General features: G+C 43.0%; 1 protein-coding gene across 2 annotated transcripts in view; it reads left to right on the top strand.

Moving 5' to 3' along the window:
* Window positions 1-251: 251 nt before the first annotated feature.
* Window positions 252-25,276, top strand: part of DNMBP (dynamin binding protein) — a 156,700-nt gene continuing 131,675 nt past the window's right edge. The window contains exon 1 of one of the 2 annotated variants that reach the window (XM_056529713.1): window positions 252-369. The gene's annotated coding sequence lies outside the window, so the exon portion shown is untranslated. Of the gene's footprint in view, window positions 370-5,358; window positions 5,383-25,276 lie in introns of those variants that run through there. The other variant, XM_056529714.1, reaches the window with a different exon arrangement.

Below are 25,276 nucleotides of genomic sequence, written 5' to 3'. Positions count from 1 at the left end.
CTGCGGAAGCTGCGGTGTAGATTATGTGAATGAGAAATGTCACGTTAGAAGGCTGTATATACACTTTAATCGTATGGACCAACAGATGTCCTCAGTACATTTTCTAGGTGTCTTGTAATGTTTCTCCCCTATTGTAACATAATATACGGCCGCTGTTTCGCCCCTCAGGCAGGAGCCCCGTCAGGCCTGCAGGGGGCGCAGTGCTGTGGAGCCGGCAGGAGGCGGGGAGGGATGGCTGTGGGAGGGGGGTAGTCTCATGACTCTCCCCGGGCGGGGCGCACTCTGGCCGGACTGACTTGTTGGAGCCTCCAGTGAGGAAAAAAAAGTGACAGGCTGCCCGGGGGAGGACGTGCTGACACCGGGGAGCAGGTAGGGGACCCCCGGGGTGTCCGGAGAGGGGAGCGGGGGCAGAGGAGACGGTCGCAGCAGGCAGGAGCGGGAGCTGAGAAACATGTGAGGTGGAGGGGAGCTGCACATGTAGCAGAGCTGAATGTGCCATTTAACCCTTGTGTCTGCATCACTTCTGCAGCCACAATATTCTGTGAGAGGAGTAGTGTCACCTGAGCCAACTCAGCTCTGCTACATTTGTATCAAAAATATTGCTGTATAGGGTAAAATAGTATTTGCCAACCAGGGTGCCTCCAGCTGTTGCAAAACTACAACTTGGCTGTCTGGGCATGCTGGGAGTTGTAGTTTTGCAACAGTTTTTTTTATTTTTTAAAAATCGCAGCATGATGACACTATTGCGTTTCCCCCCAAGAAATCTTTTTGTTTACTTTTTTCTTAAATAGACTTCTAAAGGATGGAGAAAAACAATAATATTTTCTGGTGCCCCCAGAACATGATGTCACATGATGAGTGAATCACATGACTTGTAATAATAATAATAATAATAATGATAATATAGTGCAAAAAGATTCGGAAAAATAGTAATTTTTTTTTTTTTGGGGGGGGGGGGGGGGGGAGGACGACAGATAATGACAAATTTCAGACATTACAATATTACACACTAAATATTTAAATAAGAGGAGTGATGGTCCTGGTCGCGAGAGGCTACAGTTCATGATAAATTGGGGGGCGCCAAGGAAAAAAAAACGCTTATAATAACGCAAAAACGCCGCAAAAACTGCATCTTAGAAGCGCAAAATTAGAGGAACGTTTTTTAGGTAGCATGATAGAATTATCATGTATTATTACTAGTTTGATATTTAGCGTTTTTATTATTATTATTATTATTAATAATAATAATAATATTGTTTTATTATTATGATTATTATTACTATTGTTGTTTTGTTATTATTATGGTTATTACTTATTTATTTATGTATGTCCACATTACTTAGAGGAGTGTGAATTGTTTATTTTAGTGAACTTTTTTTTATTTCATTCGGTATTGGAAATACAGCAGTAACCTCGGTTATTTATGTATTATTTATTATTACTTTTTTTATGTATATATTTATTATTATTATTAATATTATTTACTTTTTCATAATTTTTCTCCAGTTATTTTTATTATTTATTTTATTTTTTATTATTATTATTATTATTATTATTTATTATTTTATTATTATTTATTCTTAGTCATTTTGGTTGGCAATTTTAATAAGAACTTATGGTCTCCAGGGCTATAATGTATATATGTCACCATACTTTTTTTTATTTATTTATTTTTGACAGGCCGCTGTTCTATATGTGGAAGGGATAGGACAAACCTAGAGATGAGCGAACTTACAGTAAATTCGATTCGTCACAAACTTCTCGGCTCGGCAGTTGAGGACTTTCCTGCATAAATTAGTTCAGCTTTCAGGTGCTCCCGTGGGCTGGAAAAGGTGGATACAGTCCTAGGAGACTCTTTCCTAGGAATCTATCCACCTTTTCCAGCCCACCGGAGCACCTGAAAGCTGAACTCATTTATGCAGGATAAGTCATCAACTGCCGAGCCGAGAAGTTCGTGACGAATCGAATTTACTGTAAGTTCGCTCATCTCTAGACAAACCTTTACATAGTAGGGGCCGCCTGAAGAATACGGTGCCACTTATCAGCTGCAACAGTTCCTTTCTTAGAACTTGGGAGCCATGTTGTCTGTTTCCCACGCTTTGCATCAGTTTTATTTACCCAAGTCCTACACCAGTGGTCTCCTAAACGGTTGACTTCCAGATGTTGCAAAACTACAACTCCCAGCATGCCCGGACAGCCAACGGCTGTCCGGGCATGCTGGGAGTTGTAGTTTTGCAACATCTGGAGGTAAACCGTTTAGGAGATCACTGGTGTAGGACTTGGGTAAATAAAACTGATGCAGTGGCATGGAGGAATATACTTCTCGTGGTGTTATTTGGTGCATTTAAAGGGGTACTCTGGTGGAAACGTTTTTTTTTTATTATTATTATTATTATTATTATTTTTTTTTTTTAATCAACTGGCTCCAGAAAGTTTAACAGATTTGTAAATTTTTTCTATAAAAAAATCTTAATCCTTCCAGTACTTATTAGCTGCTGAAAACTACAGAGGAAATTCTTTTCTTTTTGGCATCATGACCACAGTGCTCTCTGCTGACACCTCTGTCCATTTTAAGAACTGTCCAGAGCAGCATATGTTTGCTATGGGGATTTTCTCCTGCTCTGGACAGTTCCTAAAATGGACAGAGGTGTCAGCCGAGAGCACTGTGCTCGAGGTCTGTGTTCCAAAACAAAAAGAATTTCTTCTGTAGTATTCAGCAGCTATTAAGTACTGGAAGGATTAAGATTTTTTTTTTTTAATAGAAGTAATTTACAAATCTGTTTAACTTTCTGGCACCAGTTGATTTAGAAAAAATAAAACGTTTTCCACCGGAGTACTACTTTAAAAGGTGCCACAGTAGTCAGGTTCTGCAGGATTTGGAAGTGACTAGTTGTCATGGGCACCTGCTAAGACTGGCGACACCTTTGTTACCCTTTGGAGCCCATACACTAGCCTTAAATTGTGTGTTCCGTCTGCATAATGTTTATCTATAGGAAGACAAAGTTCCAGTTTTGTGCGTCTATTTAGCATTTTTGTTTAGGGTTTCACTTCCTTTTGTGTTTTACTTCCAATTCCTCAAGTATCCCGTATGTCTAGTTGGTGTTATATTGTTATTATTAGGTTGTGGTTTCTATGTGATTGTTTGCGCTTCTTTATCCTCCATACAGATTTCCTATGGAAATTTATATTGGAAAGGTATAATGATCACTAGAGATGAGCGAACTTACAGTAAATTCGATTCGTCACGAACTTCTCGGCTCGGCAGTTGATGGCTTTTCATGCATAAATTAGTTCAGCTTTCCGATGCTCCGGTGGGCTGGAAAAAGTGGATACAGTCCTAGGAGACTCTTTCCTAGGACTGTATCCACCTTTTCCAGCCCACCGGAGCACCTGAAGGCTGAACTAATTTATGCAGGATAAGTCATCAACTGCCGAGCCGAGAAGTTCGTGACGAGTCGAATTTACTGTAAGTTCGCTCATCTCTAATGATCACACACCTCAGTGAAAGGGGTTGTCTCCTATAGCTAAATCCCTCCTGCAGCTACCACCGATGCAGCTGTCATTGGAAAAGGGTTTTTCTTCATGACCAAACCCTTAGCCTAGGTTCACACTATGCTTGCTAAAATGCACAAGCCTAGTGAATGGGTTTTCTGTTCACAAATTCACACTTCACATATTCCGCTTCCGAAATTCCGAACGGAAAATCCGCTTTAAAATATCCGCCTCTTTCTTCAGGTGGATATCCTCGCAGAACACATTGCAGTCTATTGAGGACCGCAATGTCCGTGCAGTCCTAGTGCCGACTGAAATTTTCCCTCTGCAGATTCCGCAGTGTGAACCTAGCCTTATAAGAATCACCTGCTTTTTAGGGGTTGCAAATAGCACGTTGTATCTTTATTATTTGGAATGTCCCGATACAGATACTGGTATCAGTATCAAAGCCCGACATTTGCATGTGCAAATGTCCCCGATACCTATCCCCATACCTGCAAACTATAAACAAAAATAAAAATCCCACTACCCTGGGAAAAATAAAAATCCCACTACCCTGGGAAAAAAAAAAAAAAATCCCATCACGCTCCAGGTCCGGCACCACTCCGACTTGCAGGAACCAAAAATTTACAGGCTACAGTGCAAGAGCAGTGGGGGATTTTTTTTAAATTTATTGGGGGAAACTACTTAATGGGATCATCTGCTTAAAGGGGTACTATGTTGCTCAGCGTTTGGAACAAACTGTTCCGAATGCTGGAGCCGGTGTCGGGAGCTAGTGACATCACAGCCCCGCCCCCTCATGACATCACGTCCCGCCCCCTCAATGCAAGTCTATGGGAGGGGGCGTGACGGCTGTCACGCCCCCTCCCATAGACTTGCATTGAGGGGGTGGGACGTGATGTCATGAGGGGGCGGGGCTATGACGTCACGAACTGCTGGCTCCAGCGTTTGGAACAGTTTGTTCCAAACGCTGAGCAGCGGAGTACCCCTTTAATAGGAGGTTCCCTACCTACATGGCTACTAGAGATGAGCGAACTTACAGTAAATTCGATTAGTCACGAACTTCTCAGCTCGGCAGTTGATGACTTTTCCTGCATAAATTAGTTCAGCTTTCCGGTGCTCCGGTGGGCTGGAAAAGGTGGATACATTCCTAGGAAAGAGTCTCCTAGGACTGTATCCACCTTTTCCAGCCCACCGGAGCACCGGAAAGCTGAACTAATTTATGCAGGAAAGTCATCAACTGCCGAGCCGAGAAGTTTGTGACGAATCGAATTTACTGTAAGTTCGCTCATCTTTAATGGCTACCTAACTAGTGGGGGCACCTACCTAAACGGTAAGGTTTCCCTACCTACCTACTGGTGGCTTCAACCTAATAGGGAAATCCCTACTTACCTATCTTCAGGAGGCTTGCTACCTAAACAGGGAGATTTCTCTACCTACCTACTGAAACCAGATAAGGGCAATCCCTACTTGCCGATCTTCAGGGCTTCTATCTAAAAAAAAAAAGGGGGGGGGGGTTCGCTACATACCTCCTGGGGGCTTCTACCTAATAGTGATTCCCATTGCCTAGTAGGAGGAATTCCTTTCCTACTTACTGGGGCTTTCCCACCTTATCTCAGTTATGGGTGTCAGTGAGGGCCTAAGGCTTCACAAAGTCTGGGGAAAAAAAAAGAAGACATAAAAAAAAGTATCGGTAATTGTTTTCCGTGAGTGCTTGAAAAAGAAGTATCGGTTCTCATTCTTAAAATAAAATGGTATCGGGACATCCCCACTTATTATGTTTGTCTGTTTCCATCCCCCAGACTTCAATATTCAGCTTCATAAACTGTGTGTAATATTAATGACTGTGGATTTTACCTGCAGAAAGCTTCAGTGACAACTGCAATAATAGTGAGTTACCATTCTTGTATTTCTCTGTATTATTTCAGTATAGGTAGCAAATCGTGCATGGCCAGCCGCATACATGGTAACAGCTGCTCGTTTTGTGTAAAAAAATCGTCAGCCGCCCTTTAGAGTAATAGCAGAATATGCTATAGACTTTGTAAATACGCCGATCTACGATCTATTACAACAGCAGAACAACCAAACAAACAATATAATGTAAACCCAGTCTTAAAAAATAAATAAATAAATAAATAAATAAATAAATAAAAAGTCAACAGACCCAATAGGGTTTTGTACCCAGTCTAGACAATTCTCCATGAACTGAACAGCTGCTACATTGTAGCAAACTTGGAGAACAGGAGAAAGATTTTGTTCTGCATTATATTTAGTCACAATTCTTAAAGGGGTACTCCGGTGGAATTTTTAAAAAAAATTCAGATCAACTAGTACCAGAAAGTTAAACAGTAAATTAAAATAGTAGTAAGGCGGGAAAAGAGAGGGTACACAAAGAGGTAACTTCACCTTAATTATGGTGCAGCACGGTATCGGCAACCTAAATAGTCGTCTCCTCAGCAACCTAAATAGTCGTCTCCTCAGCAACCTAAATAGTTGTCTCCTGCGGGGTGCACATACGAGAAGTGAAGTATCAAATAAAATACAAGGAAGAAAACATACATGCACGCACCGCTCAGCGGGGACAATTCGGTGTAGGGATCCGGTTAACGGGTAGCTGGATCACAGCATCAGCGCAGGTGTAATGGAGCTCGGAGGCTACGCCGGTAGTTTCACACGTGAATGCGTGCTTCTTCCAGGCTGGAAGAAGCACGCATTCACGTGTGAACCTGCCGGCGTAGCCTCCGAGCGCCATTACACCTGCGCTGATGCTGTGATCCAGCTACCCGTTAACCGGATCCCTACACCGAATTGTCCCCGCTGAGCGGTGCGTGCATGTATGTTTTCTTCCTTGTATTAGATTTTTAAATGACTTCTATTAAAAAATCCTAATTCTTCCAGTACTGACAGTCATGGCCGTAAATGTTTGCACCCCTGATATTTTTCAAGAAAATTAAGTATTTATCACAGAAAAGGATTGCAGTAACACATGTTTTGCTATACACATGTTTATTCCCTTTGTGTGTATTGGAACTAAACGAAAAAAGGGAGGAAAAAAGCAAAATGGACATAATGTCACCAAACTCCAAAAATGGTCTGGACAAAATTATTGGCACCCTTTAAAAATTGTATAAAAATAAGATTGTTTCAAACATGTGATGCTCCTTTAAACTCACCTTGGGCAAGTAACAGGTGTGGGCAATACAAAAATCACACCTGAAAGCAGATAAAAAGGAGAGAAGTTCACTTAGTATTTGCATTGTGTGTCTGTGTGTGCCACACTAAGCATGGACAACAGAAAGAGAAGAGAACTGTCTGAGGACTTGAGAACCAAAATTGTGGAAAAATATCAACTATCTGAAGGTTACAAGTCCATCTCCAGAAATCTAGATTTGCCTTTGTCCACAGTGCGCAACATTATCAAGAAGTTTGCAACTCATGGCACTGTAGCTAATCTCCCTGGGCATGGACAGAAGAGAAAAATATATGAAAGGTGTCAAGGCAGGATAGTCCGGATGGTGGGTAAGCAGCCCCAAACAAGTTCCAAAGATATTCAAGCTGTCCTGCAGGCTCAGGGAGCATCAGTGTCAGCGTGAACTATCTGTCGACATTTAAATGAAATGAAACACTATGACAGAAGACCCAGGAGAACCCCACTGCTGACATAGAGACATAAAAAAGCAAGACTACATTTTGCCAAAATGAACTTGAGTAAGCCAAAATCCTTCTGGGAAAACGTCTTGTGGACAGATGAGACCAAGATAGAGCTTTTTGGTAAAGCACATCATTCTATTGTTTACCGGAAATGGAATGAAGCCTAAAAAGAAAAGAACACAGAACCTACAGTGAAATATGGTGGAGGTTCAATGATGTTTTGGGGTTGTTTTGCTGCCTCTGGCACTGGGGGCCTTGAATGTGTACAAGGCATCATGAAATCTGAGGATTACCAAAGGGGCGCACTGTACAGCCCAGTGTCAGAAAGCTGGGTTTGCGTCAGAGATCTTGGGTCTTTCAGCAGGACAATGACCCCAAACATACGTCAAAAAAGCCCCCAGAAATGGATGGCAACAAAGCGCTGGAGAGTTCTGAAGTGGCAGCAATGAGTCCAGATCTAAATCCCATTGAACACCTGTGGAAAGATCTTAAAATTCCTGTTGGGAAAAGACGCCTTCCAATAAGAGAGACCTGGAGCAGTTTGCAAATGAAGAGTGGTCCAACATTCCGGCTGAGAGATGTAAGAAGCTTATTGATGGTTATAGGAAGCCACTGATTTGTTATTTTTTTCCAAAGGGTGTGCAACCAAATATTAAGTTAAGGGTGCCAATAATTTTGTCCAGCCCATTTTTGGAGTTTGGTGACATTATGTCCAATTTGCTTTTTTTCCTCCCTTTTTTGGTTTAGTTCCAATACACACAAAGGGAATAAACATGTGTATAGCAAAACATGTGTTACTGCAATCCTTTTCTGTGAGAAATACTTCATTTTCTAGAAAAATTTCAGGGGTGCAAAAATTTACGGCCATGACTGTATAAGCTGCTGTATGCTCCAGAGGAAGTTGTGTAGTTCTTTTCTGTCTGACCACAGTGCTCTCTTCTGACACCCCTGTCCATGTCAGGAACTGTCCAGAGCAGGAGAGGTTTGCTATGGGGATTTGCTCCTGCTCTGGACAGTTCCTGACACGGAAAGAGGCATCAGCAGAGAGCACTGTGGTCAGATAGAAAAGAACTATTCAACCTCCTCTGGAGCATACAGCAGCTAAGTACTGGAAGGATTAAGATTTCTTAATAGAAGTAATTTACAAATCTGTCTAACTTTCTGGAAACAGTTGATTTGAAAAAAACCATATATATATTTTTTCCACTGGAGTACCCCTTTAACCCCTTAACAACCAAGGAGGTATATTTACGTCCTTGGCCAGCTCCCACGATATATCGGGTCGGTCCCGGTATGTATCTGAAGCCAGGACCCGGGGCTAATAGCACGCTGCGTCAAAGTTGAATGCCGCGTCTAAAACGAAAGTGAAAGCTGCCCGGCTGCTCAGTGGAGCTGATCGGGACCACCGCAGTGAAAATGCGGTGTCCCGATCAGCTGGGACACGAGCGGAGGTCCTCTTACTTTCCTCCAGCGTGTCCCTTTGGCGATTGATTGCTCCAAGCCTGAGATGCAGGCTTGAGCAATCGACCGCCGATAACACTGATCACTGCAAATCTAAGGCTTTGCAGTGAACAGTGTATAAGATCAGTGTGTGCATTGTTGTAGTCCCCTATGGGGCAGCTATAACACTGCAAAAAAAAAAAGTGTAAAAAAGAAAGTTAATAAATGTGATTTAACCCTTTCCTTAATAAAAGTTCAAATCACGAAAGTACAAAAAACGAAAAACCCTGCATCCTTAAGGGGTTAAAGAGTACCTGTCATGATCTTGTTAAATGTTATACTCCTCCCAGGTCACTGCCCCCATCATGATAAACCACCCCCTGCCTTTATTTTTATTATTTTTTTCATTTCCTACCTTGATATTGCTCTGCATTTTCTGCTCAGTCAGATTCACAGACTGGGAAGGCATTACATCATCTGAAGCCATAAAGGGGAGAACTTCCTCCCTCACTCTGCTACACACAACCCAAAGCAGACTAGTGTGTGAGATGAGCTATGATTGGCTAAGGCGGCTCTCCCCCCCCCCCCCCCCCCCCCCCCCTCAGCACTCCAGACTGCATTTCCTGATTTTGGACTTCTGCCAGGCCAGCAGGAGTCCAAAGTTTGATCGAAAGATGGGGGGAAAATGTGTTCTAGACAAGTAGGGAGACACCTAGTGGCAGCTTTTTTAAACACAAATAAAACATAGCAAATTTAAATTTTTTTTTTTTTTTAAAGAAAAGTACATTAGATTAGATTTTAGTAGATTTTTTTATTTACCATAAGGAGTGCAATAGAAAAAATTAGTTTTAATGAGCGTGCCCATTTAAAAATACACTTTTCCCCATGAAGATTATTTGATCTGTTTTTTTTCAGCATTAAGGAGAAGAATGTATTTACATTTACTGACAGCAAGCAGATTTTGTTGCTGTTGCAGAATTGAAATGCAAGGTCTATAGAACTTTTCATTGTAAAGTGATTATTTTTTTATTCAAATTTTTTTTATTTTTGCTATTTTAGCAAATGTCCCCTGCAAGATAAAGCTCCAGCCTAGTGTATCTTATACAGAATGCATCATTGATTGTCACTTGTACAGCAACTGTTTGCTTTACAGTCCTGGAGCCATATTACAAGACCCCCCCCCCCCCCCCCCCAGGCATATTTGATCATGTTTACATACTGAATTCCTTACCTATATTGGCCGCGTGTCGTGTAGCAGAGGTAAATGTGTACTGTAGAGACTCGACAGATGTTTTCAGGGGCGGCAAGAGGTCTGTCCGGGCATGCTGGGAGTTGTAGTTTAGCAACAGCTGGAGGCACACTGACTGGGAAACACGGACCTAGGTGATGGGTTTCTGAAATGTGGGGTTCAACTGCCCCCATTGATCCCAAACCGGAATCCTTTGTCAATTAAAGGGGTACTCCGGGTAATATTTTTTTTTTTTTTTTTTTTTAAGATCAACTGGTGCCAGAAAGTTAAACAGATTTGTAAATTACTTCTATTAAAAAAAATCTTAATCCTTCCAGTGCTTATTAGCAGCTGAATACTACAAAGGTATAAACTTAAACGTAGAAAATAGTTAAGTGGTTCTACATAAGCCACTGTTTAATCAAAAATATCATCCAGCATGAGAATTAAAAAAATAAATAAAAGTCCTCCGGAGGACATATCCAGAGGACTTCTCTCCTTTTTTTGGAATACTACAATGGAAATTCTTTTATTTTTGCCACACAGAGCTCTCTGCTGACATTATGATCACAGTGCTCTCTTCTGGCACCTCTGTCAATTTTAGGAACTGTCCAGAGCAGCGTATGTTTGCTATGTGGATTTCTCCTACTCTGCACATTTCTTAATATGGACAGAGATGTCAGCAGAGAGCACTGTGCTTGTGATGTCAGCAGAGAGCTTTGTGTTCCAAGAAGAAAACAATTTCCTCTGTAGTATTCAGCAGCTAATACGTACTGGAAGAATTAAGATTTTTTAATAGAAGTAATTTACAAATCTGTTTAACTTTCTGGCACCAGTTGATTTAAAAAAAAATAAATAAAAAGATTTCCACTGGAGTACCCCTTTAACCCCTTAAGGACTCAGCCCATTTTGGCCATAAGGACTCAGACAATTACATTTTTACGTTTTCATTTTTTCCTCCTCTCCTTCTAAAAATCATAACTCTTTTATATTTTCATCCACAGACTAGTATGAGGGCTTGTTTTTTGCGCGACCAGTTGTCCTTTGTAATGACATCACTCATTATATCATAAAATGTATGGCGCAACCAAAAAACACTATTTTTGTGGGGAAATTAAAACGAAAAACGCAATTTTGCTAATTTTGGAAGGTTTTGTTTTCACGCCGTACAATTTCTGGTAAAATGACGTGTTCTTTATTCTGAGGGTCAATACAATTAAAATGATACCCATTATTATATACTTTTATATTATTGTTGTGCTTAAAAAAAATCACAAACTTTTTAACCAAATTAGTACGTTTATAATCCCTTTATTTTGATGACCTCTAACTTTTTTATTTTTCCGTATAAGTGGCGGTATGGGGGCTCATTTTTTGCGCCATGATCTGTACTTTTTTTTGATACCACATTTGCATATAAAAAACTTTTAATACATTTTTTATAATTTTTTTTAATAAAATGTATTAAAGTAGGAATTTTGGACTTTTTTTTATTTTTTTTCGTTCACGCCGTTCACCGTACGGGATCATTAACATTTTATTTTAATAGTTCGGACATTTACGCACGCGGCAATACCAAATATGTCTATAAAAAATGTTTTTTACGCTTTTTGGGGGTAAAATAGGAAAAAACGGACGTTTAACTTTTTTATTGGGGGAGGGGATTTTTCACTTTTTTTTTTACTTTTACTTTTAAATTTTTTTACATTTTTTTTTACACTTGAATAGTCCCCATAGGGGACTATTCATAGCAATACCATGATTGCTAATACTGATCTGTTCTATGTATAGGACATAGAACAGATCAGTGTTATCGGTCATCTTCTGCTCTGGTCTGCTCGATCACAGACCAGAGCAGGAGACGCCGGGAGCCGGAAGGAGGAAGGTGAGGGGACCTCCGTGCGGCGTTATGAATGATCGGATCCCAGCAGCAGCGCTGCGGGCGATCCGATCGTTCATTTAAATCGCGAACTGCCGCAGATGCCGGGATCTGTATTGATCCCGGCACCTGAGGGGTTAATGGCGGACGCCCGCGAGATCGCGGGCGTCGGCCATTGCCGGCGGGTCCCTGGCTGCGATCAGCAGCCGGGATCAGCCGCGCATGACACGGGCATCGCTCCGATGCCCGCGGTTATGCTTAGGACGTAAATGTACGTCCTGGTGCGTTAAGTACAACCTCACCAGGACGTACATTTACGTCCTGCGTCCTTAAGGGGTTAAGTGAATGGAAGGGCAACTCGCACACTTGAGTGCTACTCCACTTTCTGGGACTGCTGAAGATAGGCAAGATCTGTACTCCGCTATTTACATTAGTCCCTTACCAAATAAATGGAGTAACAAGCTGCATGTTTACCCGCCACGCCATTCACTCTGGGACAAGGGAGCTCAGTTCTTTTGACCAATGGGGGTCCCAGGCATTGAACCTGCAATGATTGAAAATGTATCACCTATCCTGTGCATAGTTACATAGTTACATAGTTAGTACGGTCGAAAAAAGACATATGTCCATCAAGTTCAACCAGGGAATTAAGGGGTAGGGGTGTGGCGCGATATTGGGGAAGGGATGAGATTTTATAATTCTGCATAAGCATTAATGTTATTTTGTTCCATGAATGTATCTAATCCTGTTTTAAAGCTGTTAATTGTTCCTGCTGTGACCAGTTCCTGAGGTAGACTGTTCCATAAATTCACAGTCCTCACGGTAAAGAAGGCGTGTCGCCCCTTGAGACTAAACTTTTTCTTCTCCAGACGGAGGGAGTGCCCCCTCGTCCTTTGGGGGGGGGGGGGGTTTAACCTGGAACAGTTTTTCTCCATATTTTTTGTATGGGCCATTAATATACTTATATACGTTTATCATATCCCCCCTTAAACGTCTCTTCTGTTGAAAAGTTGAAAAGTTCTTATCCCTGACACATGTTTACCTAGATAACCACCCTAAAATTGTGATCTCAGATAAGCCCAGGATCCGAGATCCAGGATATCCTGAAAGTTGAGAAAAACTGGTAGTCACAGGTAGTCTTGGCCAAACCCCCTCTGAATGGACACTTGTGGATAGGGATACCTCCTTTAAAGGGGAATACTTTAAAAAAAAAAAAAAATTATTTTTTAAATCAACTCGTGCCAGAAAGATTTGTAAATCACTTCTATTAAAAAACTTAATTCTTCCAGTACTTATCAGCTGCTGTATGCTCCAGAGGAAGTTGAGTTGTTCTTTTTCTGTCTGATCACAGTGCTCTCTGCTGACACCTCTGTCCATGTCAGGAACTGTCCGGAGCAGGAACAAATCCCCATAGAGAACCTCTCCTGCTCTGGACAGTTTCTGACATGGACAGAGGTGTCAGCAGAGAGCACTGTGGTCAGACTGATAAGAAATTCAAAAACAAAAGAACTTTCTCTGGAGCATACAGCAGCTGATAAGTATTGGAAGGATTAAGATTTTTAAATAGAAGTAATTTTCAAATCTGTTTTAACTTTCTGGCACCAGTTGATAAAAAAAAAAAAAAAAATGTTTTACGTTGGAGTACCCCTTTAAATTGGTGGATTGTCTGGGATTAGATAAAAGTATTGGTTCCACTTTTTTCCAGAACAGCAGGAGAGGTTTGCTCTGGGGATTTACTCCTGCTCTGGACAGTTCCTGACACGGACAGAGGTGTCAGCAGAGAGCACTGTGGTCAGACAGAAAAGATATTCAAAAGGAAAATAACTTCCTGTGGAGCATACAGCAGCTGATAAGTACTGGATGAATTAAGATTTATAGATAGAAGTAATTTACAAATCTGTGTAATTTTCTGGCACCAGTTGATTTAAAAAAAAATTGTTTTCCACTGTAGTACCCCTTTAATCTTTAAATGCGTAAATGTAAATACAGTGATCCCTCAACTTACAATGGCCTCAGGTTACAATATTTCCAACATACAATGATCTTTGCTGGACCATTGTAACTTGAAACCAGACTCCACATACAATGTACAGACAGTCCAGATCTGGGAAACGTGCCAATGGCTGAAAGAACCGACCAATCAGAATGGGCATTCACTGGTTACACACTACAGTAACCCCCCGACATGCGATGGCCCCGACATATGATCAAATCGACATACGATGCTTTTATATGTCTGGGCTATCGCATTAATTGCTATCCGACAGCGCAAAATGCTTAAGCTGCTGTCGGATAGCAGTTTAAGCATCCCGGACAGGTTCACTTACCTATCCCCGCTGCTCCGGGTCCACTTTGCGATCCTCCGGCATCTTCTGCATCTTCTCCGGGGTCCGGGCCTCGCTTTCCGGCGTCGTTATTACATCGCTGCGCACTCCGTCCCGGTGCAAAAACGTAATAACGTCACCAGAAAGCGAGGCCCGGACACCGGAGAAGATGCGGAAGAAGCCGGAGGATCCCGAAGAACATGCCGGAGCAGCGGGACAGCAGCGGGAGCAGTGAGGACACGGTCCGGAGCGGCGGGGACAGGTGAGTATTAAATGCACTTTTTACATTGCACGAATCCCTCAACATACGATGGATTCGACAAACAATGGGTCGTTTGGAACGAATTACTATCGTATGTTGAGGGACCACTGTACATTACTGACGTGTGTGCACTGATTGGTGTCTTGTAGCGCCCCCTACAGTAGAGGAAGGTATTACATGTTCTGTACTCCTCTTTACCTGTACCAGGGTTAGCTGCTCCTTTGGATACCAGGTGAGGACGGCTCCATTACTTTTTTAGGACATTGTGTGTTCTGTACAGGACCCTGAAGAAGCTCCTGTCCTCTACATAGACCAGTGTTTCCCAAGTAGGGTGCCCCCAGCTGTTGCAAAACTACAACTCCCAGCATGCCCGGACAGCCAAAGGCTGTCCGGGCATGCTGGGAGTTGTAGTTTTGCTACAGCTGGAGGCTCCCTGCTTGGGAAACACTGACATAGACAGTGATTTACAGCTCCCAGCAGATCTTTATTACTTTTATATTTAAGGACTTGCTTTATCTGTATTAGTTATCTACTTATTTTTCTTCAATCCTCACTTTTACTTCATATTTTTTTGATGACTTTTTGGGCTTTTAGAACCAATTACAAGGTTTCCATAGAGTTAGTCTCAACATACAATGGTTTCAACATACAATGGTCGTCCTGGAACCAATTCATATTGTAACTTGAGGGACCACTGGACTACAAACACACTAGGGGTGCAGAGGAAGCAGCCACACCTGGACCTTGGAGAGGACATGTAGACCTCTCTGCCCCATAAGAAGACACTGGTATAGTAAATGTTACATGGTGGGTGACAGCAGTGCTGAAATAGTGGCCATGTTGATCATCACCTGTATCTCTGTTGGTTGTATATTGGTTGGTTTACTCGAGTGTTACTTATGTCGGGATAATGATCACCAGGGGTTTTCTGTGGCGCGAGTTGCTGCCCTTGTAACACTGCTCCAGGGAGTGTAAGGATGATGGAGAGTGACATATATTTCATAATCGGATAATAGTTGTGGTTTCTTCCGCTCCTCGTGGAGAAGGTATTAAGCCGTCTCAGTACCTCGCCGCTTGCTGCTCGGCCACTTACTACGACTTGTGTGTTAAAATAGCCTGGCACGTGTCTGATCCTATCTGCAAGATAATCTGCCTCATTCCAGAAGAGCTGCGGCCAGACAATAACTCTACTTTACTTTGTTGTGGTGCGAATTTTAGTCTCCTTATTTAGGAAACCTTTTTTTTTTTTTTTTTTCTCCCAAATATACTATTTAGAGGAGGCCAGAGTGGAAAAAGATACAAAGAGCATCTCTGGCTCTGGAGGACCTGTCCTGTCCTGCATTAGACCTACAAACAGTTAATATGAATGGACACTTTGTAATGCTTAAAGGGGTACTCCGCTGCTCATCGTTTGGAAGTCGGTGGAGCCGGTGTCGGGAGCTCGTGACATCATAGCCCCGCCCCTTCATGCCATCATGCCCCGCTCCCTCAATGCAAGTCTATGGGAGGGGGCGTGACGGCTGTGACATCACAAGGGGGTGGGGCTATGACGTCACTAGCTGCCAGCTCCAGCGTTCGAAACAGTTTGTTCCAAACACTGAGCAACGGAGTACCCCTTTAACTCCCCCTATGGTGGCGCTGTCAGGGAATTGAACACTTACTGCCAGGTCTCCTAACAGAGTGCTGGGGATTCAAGCAGGAGAGAACTTTATGGTCACCTTATTGTCAAGGGACCTTTTATAACAAGTAGAGATTGTCCAAACTGAAGAACCCCTTTTTTGATAAAATCCTGCAGTCAGCAAATATAAATTATGGGCAAATGTGAAATGAGGAAAAGGGCAGGGTAGGTAAGGCTACGTTCATACTGCCGGTTGTCTCCGCCAGGGTAAAGCCCGTTATTTTAGGATGGAGAAAAGCTGGAGAAAAAATTGCGCTGACACCGTCTTTTTCTCTGGTATTGAATACAATAGAGTCAATCGAGACCCGTTATTTGGCGGTATGCTCCGGCAAAATTACGGACGGAAATCTGCAAAAAAAAAAAAGGGAGGTTGACGGACGAATTTGACGGAGCATACCGGTAGTGTGAAAAGGGCCTAACGTGGGGTGCATTGGCAGCGTATTTCACGCTGCGGATGCGCCCACCGCCCCCAGTCACAGAGTGAGTGCAGAGTGTGCTCCCGGCTGCGTCCCGGTAGCTCTGTGTGTCCGCTCGTGTGTCCACAGCGGAAAATACACTGCGGATGCGGCCCGTCTGACCCTGCCCAAAATTGATCTTATATATCTCTTGTAAAGCAACATTTTTGCCCAAACCGCTTATTAGTTATTTTCTGCAGCTGATTTTGCTATCCATTGACTTCAATGGGTAGGAAAATACGCAGCATCAAAATACAGCATGTTTGACCATACCCATACAGTGATTCCTCAGGTTACAAGATGTTCTACATACAATGGTCTTTTCTGGACCATCATAACTTGAAACCAAACTCCACATACAATACTTCTGACAATCCCTACAGTACAGGGAGGTATTACTTGTTCTGTACTATTTACCTGTACCAGGGTTGGCTGCTCCTCTGGACACCAGGTGAGGGCGGCTCCAGGTTACATTTTTAGGACACTGCATGTACTGTACAGGACCCTGGAGAAGCTCCTGTCCTCTACATAGACAGTGATTACAGCTCCCAGCAGATCTTTATTACTTTTAAATGGAAGGATTGGATTTAGTCATGTTATTTATCTAATTCTTTTCCTTTTACTGTTTTTTTTTTTCCTATTTATAGCTGACGTTGTGGGGGGCTTTGGAATGAATTGGCAGTTTTTCATAGAGTTATGGTCTCAACATACAATGGTCGTCCTGGAACCAATTGATATTGTAACTTGAGGGAGCACAGTGCAGGGCCTGAGAGGGCAGAGCATGATGCCAAAGAAAAAATCCGATTATGGGATCATGTGATCATCAATCATTGTTTATATTTATTTTATTGTGACACATAGGCAAGGAATATTATTGGCATTTATAGACCTGCATAGGATGCATTCCAGGAGTCTAGGCCTTTTAAGGTGAGAGTTCCCCTGGAAGCCTATGTTCACACGTAGTATTTTGAACAGTATTTTTAGCCAAACCCAGAAAATATGTCTATCTTCTTTTATGTTTTATACCCATTCCTGGTTTAGGCTTAAAATACTGATCAAAAGTTTGACCAAAATACTGGTCCTCATTTACTATTGCAAACCCGACATGTTTTGCTTTACGCATTGTTACGCATTGCGCCAGAAATTTTGTTTGCGCCAGAATTGAAAAAACCCGACTAACTCTCCATTTTACTATGAAATCCTGGGAAAGGGGTGTGGCCATTGGGGAAAGGGGGCGTGGCCACCGAAAAGGATAGGGGATGAGTAGCTGGGACGGGACCTGGTGCTCAGTGAGAAGCGTGTGCTGCAGGCGGCACGCTCTCCATACATTTCTATGGGAGCGCCGAAAAGACTCCATTACAGCACTCTGGAGTCATCTGTGCTGTCATAGAAATGAATGGAGGGCCTGCCGTCGACCAGTAAACGACACACACTACTCTCTGCAAGAGCCGGGGTCCCATCCTGGTGATATAGGGGGTCCCTATAATCGCGATCAGCCTCTTATCCCCCTATCCTGTGAATAGGGGATATGTTTAGCTTAGCCAGAGTTCTCCTTTAAATAACCTTGCAGAGAACAGCCGCAATGACTTTTCGGGTGGCGGTATGGCCCTCGCACACTACGGAACTTCCATGTGGAGTTTTTGCTTATAACAACAAGAAAAAAGAAATAGCTTTGTTCAGCTCACCACTAGGGATCGACCGATATAATTTTTTTAGGGCCGATACCGATAATCGGTGGAGGTTAGGGACGATAACTTATACCAATATTCCGGTATAAGTTATCGTGTATTTATCCCCCCGCGACACCGCTGCAGATCATTGATTTAAATCGGGCGCTTTAAATCAGTGCACTGCAGTGGCTTTTGCGGTGCCATAGACCGCCGCCACCACCCGCTTCTCTCCCCCTACCTGTCAGGGTGGTCCGGGCCATCCATCCTTCCTGTAGTGTCCGGCGGCATTCCGGGTGGAGGGTGAGCCGGTCCGGGCTGTACTTCTTCTCCGGGGTCCTCTTCTCCACTCCGGACAGGCTCCGGCCTAGTAACGCAGCATAGACGCCGCTGCGTAGTGACGCCCGTGCGCAGCGATGCACCTGACGTCACGGCGTAGCGGTGTCTATGCAGCGTACTAGTCCGGAGCCTGCCCGGAGTGGAGAAGATGACCCCCGGAGAAGGACAGCCCGGACCGGTTCACCCTCCACCCGGAATGCCGCCGGACACTACACGAAGGATGGATAGCCCGGACCACCTCCATTACGGGTAAGTTTAATTTTTTTTATTGACTCGGAGGGTGGGGGAGGGGCCCGACCGGTATAGCGGTATGGGCAAAAATCCATACCGTGGGAGAAAAAAAAACGGTATCGTATACCGCCCAGCACTACGGTGGGGGGTGCGACGCGGTGCGGTGGGTCGGGGGGGCGGTCGCGGTGCGGTGGGGGCGGGACATTATTGGCTTATCGGCAAGGTAATTGCCGATACTGATAATGCCCAAAATCGTGATTATCGGCCGATCCCTACTCACCACTGTGAAGAAATGGACAACTGGGGCTCTGTATTTGTTTGGAGAGCAGGGCAGGCAAACAGCGGGCCGGATCCCGGGAATCAACTTGACAAGAAAGCAAAAGTACAGGGGCCTCCAGCTGCTCCAAGATGAAGAAGGTAGATCATTTAAAACTTCACATTTATTTCAGCATGTTAAAAACAGGGGATATCCATAGTAGATAAAATGATAGAACAAGTTTTTGCTTGCAGCAGCCTCCACTTGTATTGGTGCTTGATGAATATGCGGGCATTAAGAGTGGTTATCCAGGAAAAAAACTTTTTTTTTATATGTCAACTGGCTCCAGAAAGTAAAACAGATTTGTAAAAAAAAATCTTAATCCTTTCAGTACTTATGCGCTGCTGAAGTTGAGTTATTCTTTTCTGTCTAAGTGCTCTCTGATGACACCTGTCTCGGGAACTGTCCAGAGTAGAAGCAAATCCCAATAGCAAACCTCTTCTACTCTGTGCAGTTCCAGAGACAAGCAGAGAGGTCAGCAGAGAGCACTGTTGCCAGACAGAAAAGAACAACTCAACTTCAGCAGCTGATAATTATTGGAAGGATTAAGATTTTTTTAATAGAAGTAATTTACAAATCTGTTTTAACTTTCTGGAGCCAGTTGATATATAAAAAAAAAAAAAAGTTTTTTCCTGAAATAACCCTTTAAGCACCGTCCCACTCACTGCAGGGCAGATTTTGGCAAAGAATGAACATGTTCATTCTTTTGGCAGCATCTGGATCTGCTACGGCAGTGTTTTTCCAAACAGTGTGTCTCCAGCTGTTGCAAAACTACAACTTCCAGCGTGCCCGGACAGCCTTTGGCTGTCCGGGAACGCTGGGAGTTGTTGTTTTGCAACAGCTGGAGACACATTGTCTGGAAAAACACTGCTCTATAGAACTTCCAAAGTGTGCATAGCGCAGCAGAATCCATTGAAAACAATGGGATTCCGCTGCAGGTAGAATTCCACTAGGAATAATCCAATTAAAATTTCCGTGTTCATGGGCCCTTCTCACCTTAGTCTTTGTTTTAATATGCAGATATGTGTGATCAGAAGATATTTAATGTTTATCTGACACAAGTCTTATGCCTCTGAGTCATCTCCGTATTTATTGCCTGTATATTATCCTACTTTAAAGCGCACCTGTCATATCACAGAAAATAATGCTTATATATGTTACTCACTAGGTCATGCAGATTCTTTACATGTCTTTTATATGTCTATCTTCTGTATTTGGCTCACAAATCCCTATGCTTACTCATTCTGACATACACTGCTCAGGAAGGGTCATGTCCAAGGCAAACACTGAGCCTGCCGTCACTCACCATGCATTCACTTCCTCCCTGAGTCTGCTGTGCTGGGTCTCTTCATACAATCATTGCAGGCTGCTCTGTAACCCCCCTATTCTCTGTTTTGAGACAGAAGTCTGATAGGACAGGAGTGAGCACAGAGGGGTGCTAGTCTCACCCTCACATCCTGGACTTTGTTTCGGCCTGTGCTTCAGCTGGGACAAAGATAATGCTGCAGCCCGGACAGGATTATGTTCTGGATGGTATAAACAGTTTTTGACTCTGATAGTGCCTTTTGAACTCTAGTACGGTAGTGTACTACTGTGTTTGATCTCCATTCACAGAATTTTTCTAAATAGGGTAAGGTTTTGGACCGCTCGACCTTGCAATCATAGTATTTAAATAGTAGTTAAATGACAGACATGGGAGTGATCTGATGTTCGTCATTACCAGCAGGTGTCAGCTGCAGATTGCAGCCGGTACCTGCCGGATAGGATGAGGGCCCGGCTTCTGAGCCTGCACCATACACCTTCAACCAACCCATGACGTAAGTGTATCTTATGATTTGGAATTGGTTCATAGAAAGGGCTGACAAAAACCCCAGGAGCCAGGATGAAATTCTCAGTCGACCTGGCAACTGGGATTTGTGGAGCCCTTTGTTGTTGTCTGTTGTGCAACAACCGTCCAGCTTGTTTTTTTTTTTTTTTCTTGTTTTTTTTTTGTACTTAATGTGCGCTTATTCTTATGTTATGTAGTATCTTGCAGATTTAAAAAAAAAAAAAAATGTATTTGGCCGCACCCTTCTCCGATCCCTTACACATGTAAACCACACATCAACAGAAGAAGCAAACTAAAAGTGAAACATAGTTGGGGACAGACGTACACCCACTTTTTCAGTTAGGGAAAGGAGTTTCTCTATAGTAGGGGTCTCTCAACTGTGGACCTCCAGCTGTTGCAAAACTACAACTCCCAGCATGCCCGGACAGCCAACGGCTGTCCGGGCATGCTGGGAGTTGTAGTTTTGCAACAGCGCATGTCTTGCCAACAAGCTGTGTCTGGTATTACAGCTCAGCTTCATGTTAAAAGGAAGGTTGGCTATTTTTACTCCTATTCTATTGAAAAGTGGCTTTTGTCTGGCATGAATTTCTGGGACCTGTAGTTCGATAAAAGATGAGTCATAGATGGAAAAATATTTTCTAGTAGAGTTGGCATTTGGTGACACATCCCATTTGTATCTCTGGCTGGATGTCACCACTGTAAGGATATTACAGTGTGAGGAGGAGGAGGACGACGTCTGGGGCTTTAACGTTGCATTCTAGTCTTCCGCGAAGTGTTGCGTCTTTCTAGAAGGTAGGTGGCGTTGTTACGACATTCCCGTAGGCCTGAGGTCCATTGTACGATGCGCCTCCCACTTGTTCTTGTTATGGCCATAAATTGACTTTTGTGACAGGGCTAATAGTGCTATTCATTCTTATGAAGCTGTGTGGGTTTTATTATGGGATTATTCTTTTATTCATTGACTGGGAAGAAGTTGTTTCGGGTGTTTCCTAATTAATGTGGATATTTACTGAGGATCATGGTTATTGTGTTACAGTGTAAGAGGGATTTTTACATGGGTGATAACTGTCTTCCTTATATTAAAGGATAAGTATCATGAAGAAAAACTTCTCCTTAGGGGATAAGTTTTAGATCGCGGAAGGTCCGAGCGCTCGGCCCCCCCCCCCCCCCCCGTGATCTCCTGTTTGTAGCCCCGATAATACAACACAGGAGCGCGTCACGAACCCCGCCTGATGCGGAGGCCACCACATCCCCTCCATAAAGCTCTATGGGAGAGCCGAAGAATGACAAACTGCTCTCCCATAGAGCTTTATGGAGGGGGCGTGGCGGCCTCTGCTTCGGGTGGGGGTCGCAATGTGCTCCTGTGCTGTAGAACCGATGCTCTAAACAGAAGATCGCGGGGGCCCCCAGTGCTCAGACCCCCCTGCGGTCTTAAACTTGTCCTCTACCCTTCGGATAGGGGATACGTTTTTCTTCCATGATACTTATCCTTTCATTTTAATGTTATTTAACATGGCTCCACAAATCCCAAGCGCCAGGTCATCATGGCCATGAGAATTTTGTTCTAGCGCCTTGGTTGGTATTTTTCAACTGGTATGCTATGGAGCAGACCACACTTATTTATCCACTGCAGTCTGTGGCCCTATTCTCTGTAAAAAAATATATATATAGCTCTACTCCCTGTTCTCTCGCGCCCATGTGCTGGCTGGACGGCTTCCCCATCCATAAGAAGAAATCCTATAGAAGAGCGTGTAAAGATACACGTCACTGTGCTTCCTCCATAGTGTTACACCGCACTCAAGCAAAGAGCACAGGTGCATTCAAAGAGGCAGAGTGATGTGTATACTCTCATACTCCCCCATAGGACGTCATCTTATGGACTGGGAAGATGTCCAGTCTCTACGGGTACGAACTGGGGGTAGTGTTATATTTTTAAGAGAATAGGGCCACAGATTGACTACAGTCTATTAGTAAGTCCATTGGCATACGGGGGGAAACTATCTACAGGGGTGTCCTACATACAGGGGGCAAACTTCCCACAGGGGTGTCCTACATACAGGGGGCAAACAATTTACATCCAGGGGGCATGAGGGTCCTACATATAGGAGGGAAACTACCTACAGGGGTTTCCTAGATATAGGGGGGGAAACTACCTATATCAGGGGGCAATCTACCTACATGAGGGTCCTACATATAGGAGGAAAACTTCCCACAGGTGTGTCCTACACACAAGGGGGCAAACTACCTACAGATGACAAACTACCTATATACAGGGGGCAATCTACCTACATGAGGGTCCTACATATTGGAGGAAAACTTCCCACAGGTGTGTCCTACACACAAGGGGGGAAACTACCTACAGGTGACAAACTACCTATATACAGGGGGGCAATCTACCTACATGAGGGTCCTACATATAGGAGGGAAACCAACAGGGGTGTCCTACACACAAGGGGGAAAACTACCTTTATACAGGGGGAAACCTACCTACACGGGGGTCCTACATAAAGGATTAGTGGGTTAGCATTGTACTAGCTATGAAAAATATAACTTGGAAAATATTAAAAAAAAAACATGTTTAAACATCCACATCTCCAAAACTGAAAAATCTTCTTCGCTGAAAAAAAATATTCTGTCTCGTAACTTTTTTTTAAATTTTTTTTTTTTTGCTGGCTCCTAAATTAAAAACAAATTTGCCAAGCCCTGTAATTTACCAACCTCATGTGGTCACATTTAGGTTAGTGTTGTACCACTTAAAGGTCCTATTCATGTCATGTCACCTCCAAGGTATAAGTTGGGATATCTCCAAAAAGTCATGCCGACATATAAAATAATGCACTTGTGATGGGCCCATTGACTTTATTGTATCGAATGTTGTCCTCTAGGACTATGTTCAGTCCATTCACTATACATTTGGGAAATGGACTGAAGGTAGTCACTTGTACACTACTTTCCAACCATGAGACTGAGGGGGATAACCTTTTGCTGATAGAGCGTAATGCCGATAACACCTTCCACTGAACTCTTCATGCACATCCAGGGAAATGGATATTTGGTCACTGTCCCTTTTAATGCAATTTTCAGCAGTGTTGCTGAATTCAGGAAGCTTTGGGTGCTTTGTGTACATGTACATAAAATGTCTACTGCAGATGTATGTGCAGGTATTCTGCTTAGCGGATGTGAAGTTCTTAGTCCGATTTTGCTGCAACTGCTGGAGCTTCATGGGTTAGTGGTAGACAGGACACTCGGAAAGGAACATCCAGTCCTCCTCCAATGGCAGACAGGAAGCAGTGACCCAGCCGTAAAAGGCCAGAAATAGATCAGTTTAGGACAGAGAGGCCCTTGTTCAACTTCTCCTTTCTTGTACATATGACTTTCTGCCACTTGGAGACTGGAAATGTAAGGAGATATCCTCATAGTGCGGATAGAAGTAAAAATCAGCATCTGAAACTTGTTTGTAGACAAGATAAGTGGCATGTGGCCTATACATAATGTATGCCTAACATTAGCAAACCAAGGATCACATAGGATATGGCTTTGGATAAAGGCCTGACTGGCCATGTCTAGAATACTGACTAACAGGCTTATGTTCTCCAGGAGGGCAAGGTTGGGCTAGGGTCTTTCTCCTGCAATTATTGGTTAGGAGATGACATGTGACCAAATTACCTCAGATTCAGCAAGGTGAGAAATAATAACCCTTAGCACTCTGTAAGACCTCAATGTATGCATAAAATAAATTGCAAAAACATTCTCCGGTACCAGATAAACACTTTATACATCCAGCAAAGCTCTAGTGTGAAACAGCTGGAACAGCTGTACTGGGACACAGGTCCTGAGGACATAGGCACATCGGTCATTATAAATTGCAGATGATAAGTGGGGACACTGTAAAAAAAAAATCATATTGGAGCCCAAGTGGTTCAGGTTCAGACAGGGAATCTGGCACATTAACTTAAGGACTCAGGGTTTTTCAGTTTTTGCACTTTCGTTTTTTCCTCCTCACCTTTTAAAAATCATAACCCTTTCAATTTTCCACCTAAAAATCCATATGATGGCTTATTTTTTGCTTCACCAGTTCTCCTTTGCAGTGACATCAGTCATTTTACCCAAAAATTCACGGCGAAACGGAAAATCATTGTGCAACAAAATCGAAGAAAAAACGCCATTTTGTAACTTTGGGGGGGCTTCCGTTTCTACGCAGTGCATATTTTGGTAAAAATGACATCTTATCATTATTCTGTAGGTCCATACGGTTAAAATGATACCCTACTTATATAGGTTTGATTTTGTCGTACTTCTGGAAAAAATCATAACTACATGCAGGAAAATTTATACGTTTAAAAATGTCATCTTCTGACCCCTATAACTTTTTTATTTTTCCACATACAGGGTGGTATGAGGACTCATTTTTTGAAGTTTTTATCGGTACCATTTTTGTTTTGATCGGACTTTTTGATCACTTTTTATTCATTTTTTAATGGTATAA

The sequence above is a fragment of the Hyla sarda genome, chromosome 7, assembly GCF_029499605.1.
Source record: "Hyla sarda isolate aHylSar1 chromosome 7, aHylSar1.hap1, whole genome shotgun sequence".
In the NCBI taxonomy this organism is placed as follows: Eukaryota; Metazoa; Chordata; class Amphibia; order Anura; family Hylidae; genus Hyla; species Hyla sarda.
The sequence above is the reverse complement of the archived record's forward strand: the minus strand, read 5'-3'. Positions and strand labels throughout refer to the sequence as shown.